The sequence below is a fragment of the Triticum dicoccoides genome, chromosome 7A, assembly GCF_002162155.2.
Source record: "Triticum dicoccoides isolate Atlit2015 ecotype Zavitan chromosome 7A, WEW_v2.0, whole genome shotgun sequence".
NCBI classification, from domain to species: domain Eukaryota; kingdom Viridiplantae; phylum Streptophyta; class Magnoliopsida; order Poales; family Poaceae; genus Triticum; species Triticum dicoccoides.
The window spans coordinates 735784900-735789580 of NC_041392.1; the positions used below are offsets into that span (position 1 = coordinate 735784900).

General features: G+C 43.8%; 1 long non-coding RNA gene across 1 annotated transcript; it reads right to left on the bottom strand.

Annotated features, from left to right (window-relative positions):
• Positions 1 to 3526: 3526 nt before the first annotated feature.
• LOC119328917 lies at positions 3527 to 4454 on the bottom strand. Its single transcript, XR_005159221.1, has 3 exons — positions 4213 to 4454; positions 3991 to 4070; positions 3527 to 3577 (listed from the first exon to the last, which is right to left on the bottom strand). It is a non-coding gene; the product is annotated as an uncharacterized LOC119328917 (long non-coding RNA).
• Positions 4455 to 4681: the final 227 nt, after the last annotated feature.

Consider the following 4681-nt stretch of genomic DNA (forward strand, 5'->3'; position numbering starts at 1 on the left):
GGTTTATCTGCATCTATGCCAAGCACACAGCAGTAGCGCAGTGGATCAGGCCACGGGATTCTACAAGGGAGACCCGTGTTTGAACACCATCAGGGACATTTAGCCCCCCCAATTTTTGCCTCATTTAAGATCTGTGATTTTAGCATTTTCCAGTGCATACATATTTACAGGAAATGCCACTTCTTTAAGATGCTAATAACCAAATATCCATGGATCTAAATAAAACATTTCATATATGTAAAATGCCTAGAATTTTGTCTAGTTTCATAATATGCAACTTTTATCCATGTTTAAAATGTTTAAAATGTTGTTTGTGTTTATTTTGCATAATGCCATGTTAAAATGATTTATTTCATAACTAAATAACCGTAGCTTCAAACTTAACAAAATTTATATGTAAATGGAGTAGAAAAATGCCTAGTTTAACATGGTGGCCTTACTTTGTATGTTTAACAACTCTAAAATTATGTTTAGGGAAGAACAGTACAAAACCTAATATATGCACATGAGGAGTTTCCGGACTTGTTGTTTGTTGTTTCGGCCTCATTTAAACTTGACTAGATAGTTAGTTTTCATATGCTTCACCTCTTGCCATGTTTAACATCATTTAATATTGTTGAGTACATAAACGGGAGAGAACTAAATAAGTCATGTGTTGTTCCGTCAATATGCAACTCGTTGCATATTGAGCTCCACTTAATTTGTAGGATTGTTTGTGCACTTTGTCATGCTATGCATATTTAAACCGAACATGCATCATACTTGATTGTGCATCATGCCATATTCATGTGTTGGTTGTTTACTATGTTGTTTGCTTCTTTCCGGGTTACTCCTCGCGTTAGCTTCGGTTTCGTTCCGGAGTAGTGAGTTTTGGTTCGACTACGTCCGCTTTGTCTTCTTCATGTACTCGTTCTTCTTCCTTGCGAGATCTCAGGCAAGATGACCATACCCTCGAAATCACTTCTATCTTTGCTTGCTAGTTGCTCGCTCTTTTGCTATGCCTATGTTGCGATACCTACCACTTGCTTATCATGCCTTCCATATTATTGAACCAAGCCTCTAACCCACCTTGTCCTAGCAAACCGTTGTTTGGCTATGTTACCGCTTTGCTTAACCCCTCTTATAGCGTTGTTAGTTGCAGGTGAAGATTGAAGTTTGTTCCTTGTTGGAACATGGAGATCGTTCCTTGTTGGAACATGTTTACTTGTTGGGATATCACAATATCTCTTATTTAATTAATGCATCTATATACTTGGTTGAAGATTGTATCTGGTTGATGTAATGCTTTATTCATGTAATTGTGTGAAGTGGCGATTGTAAGCCAACTATGTATCTTTTTCCCTTATGTATTACATGGGTTGTGTGAAGATTACCTCACTTGCGACATTGCTTTCAATGCGGTTATGCCTCTAAGTCGTGCTTCGACACGTGGGAGATATAGCCGCATCGAGGACGTTACATACAGTGCATGTTTGTCTGAAGCAACAGGAGCAAAGTAAAAAAGGTTACTTACTTTTTACTACTCAGTGGGATCTTGTGTGAGTGATGCATGTACTTCATTTCACAAAAATGCCTTTCAGGAAAGAGATGCAGGAGAGGCCACATAGCGCTTTACATAAATAATCCGAGGCCTTCAAAAAATTACTGCATGATGGGGAGTCGGGCCTTTGCTGCTCGCTGTTTGCCTTGTCTCATCGAATTGACCGGCTTAACTTCCTGCTAGCCTACACATATGCTTGTACCTGTTGTCCGTGAACTCCTTTCAGACCTACTCTGCCTGCTACTCCCTAGGCATTTCTCTGAAACGAAAAAGAAGCCGCCCAGCTTGTCTGAGTAAATGACCTGCTTAATCAAACTGACACCGCCAAAAGCCTGCTGCTGGCTAGCCCAGAGCACGAATCTTATATTGGGCGAACGGGCCAGATAAGAGGGAGTCCGGACTCCCGGGTGCTGTCGCACCTTTTCGGAGGGTGAAATCATACTTCATCAGCGGAGTTATGCGGAGAAAATCCTAGAGGTAGCCGGCATGGAAGAGTGCAACAGTAGCAGCACTCCAATGGAGTGTCGTTTGAAGCTCAGGAAGGAGGATGAAGGCGAGCTGTTTGATCCCAAGCTGTACCGCAGTGTGATAGGCAGTCTTCGCTATCTTGTCAACACAAGACCTAACATCGCACATGCCGTGGGAATTGTAAGCAGATTCATGGAGACCCCGAGCACTCATCATTGGGCAGCCGTGAAACAGATTCTCAGGTATATTCGAGGGACGCTGGGCTACGGCTGTCGTTATCAGGCCAGGCACGACGAGGTGAAGCTTGTTGGCTATACAGATAGTGATCATGCCGGTGACATTGAGGACCGGAAGAGCACCTCCGGCAATGTATTTTCTCTTGGCAACAATCTTGTCACTTGGAGCTCGCAGAAGCAGAAGATAGTGACTCTCTCTTCTTGTGAGGCTGAATACGTCGCTGCGGCAGTGGCGGCGTGCCAAGGTGTGTGGCTCTCTCGTCTGATCAGTGAGATGCTCGGGAGGCCGCAGGCCAAGTTCAAGCTGTTCGTGGACAATCAAGCTGCCATTGCTCTTAGTAAAAATCCAGTCCATCATGACCGTAGCAAGCATATTGACATCAAGTATCATTACGTACGTGACTGTGTGGAGAAGGGTCAGGTGGAAGTGGATCACATTCGTACCAGGGAGCAGATTGCAGATGCACTGACGAAGGCACTGGGCCATGTTGTCTTTGTCGAGATGCGTGAGAAGCTTGGAATGTCCGAGGTTGGTACTAAGGAGCAGATCTTAAGGGGGTGAAATGTAGGACCTAATTAAGCTCAGCTCCCTTGCATACCTGTTTCAGCATAGAATAAGTGCATGCATGCGTGTCCGATGGGACAGCTCCATGCACATGCACGTAGCTAGGTAGCGAGACGTGATGTTGCACGATCTCCAGTTTCCGTTTTCTGTTTTAATGTAAACTCCCGATCGGTATGGCACTAGTGACGCAGTCGTGGGATTCAGCGACGGACACGGATCTAGAGCAGCTGATCGGGAGGTAGTTAGCCTTGTAATCGCTAAGGAAAAGATAGAAGGAATACCAGAAAACGCTGTCGAGTTCGACGGCACAAAATATATCAGTGTCTTCTTCCTCGCGTGTGTTCATCTCTCTCTCGCTAGTTTTCTCCTCTCGATCGATTCGGCAACGACAACCATATCACTTGTGGAAATGATGCAGTCACTGCCAACAATACAGTTCTGTCCTCATATCCCTAAAAATATGAAAAACAAACAAATCAAAATTTATGTATAAAAGCACACTCAAATAAGCAAATCTGAGGCAATATGCACCATGGCTTGATCGGAGTGCAAGCCAACAAGAGGAGAAGAGAAAGGCTAGAACCTGCAAGCTCAAGAAGCAGAGCATGTTGTTGAGGCAAGGAATGAGAGAAATCTGAATCGCCGGGTGATGACCACAGGCATACCCTCTTCCACCCCCGCGCCTTTGCCCTCTTCCACTGCCTCCCCCCGTGTCGACGCCCTCTTCCTCGGGCAGCTCTCGTGGCTTCCAGGTCCAGCTGTTCGATCCTAAAGCAACAGAGTAAATATCGACTATACTTAATTACCATTATAGAGATTCTCTCCTACAAATTCATATGAAACATAGTGTGCATAGAAGCAACACGTACAGGTCAACTCCATATATTTGAATGAACACATGCAAAGTATTCCACGGCCTTCTATATGAAATTTAGACCATTTTTGCTGCCAAGGTTATAGAGCATTACTTGTCCTGTTTCTGGCACAAAACAATCTATGACTTCAAAAAAAAAAGAAACAAACTGAATTCTTGCAGCTGAACACCGCGAAATAAAATGCAGTAATGCCTTGTCTCATTCACTGAGTACTATAGTTGAACAAATTACATGTGAACCTCACAGAAATAACAATGCACTGTAAAGGACATGAGAAACTTGAGGCCTAGATTGGGTTCAGCTCACCTTCTAGCACATGACGAACTCATCTGGACAACAATACACCTAACTTGAATTACTTTTTATTCTTCCCACACTTTGGGTGCCTGTAATCAAAGCACACGCCGAAGAAAATTCTATATGAAAACATTGCAAAAAGGCTATGGTACAGGTTAGCAAGTAATCCTATGCATAACTGAGGGAATTACAGAAAAACAGATTCAGAAAAAGGGAAGTGAATGTGCAAACCTCATTCAGGTTGCTCTCCTCGCCGAGTTGCTTCAAAGTAGGAGGAACAGCTCGGCAAGATTATGGAGGAAGAGGTTTCCAATCCTCACGCTCCTGTAGCCCACGTCCTCATCGATGATACGAAGAGGAGAGACGAGCTGCTCCTTCCGCTGACGTCATCTCCCTCTACTCAGTGCCACCGCCGCCTTCGCCGCCATCTCTCTTTTCCCAGCGCTGCCATCCCCATCTCTCTCTACCCAACATCGCGGGCTGGAAAACTGAAAGAAACGATTCACAAAAGGGAAAATTTTGTTTTTGCCACTCTAGATTTTGCCAATTTTCCTTATGCCACTCTAGGTTTTGACATTTCACTTTTGCCACTCTTAGTTCTTGACAATTATCTGAATTGCCATTCCGGTGGCAAAAGCAAAAATTTTGGAGTGGCAATTGTGATACATTTCAAAAGCTAAGAGTGGCAAAAATGAAATGA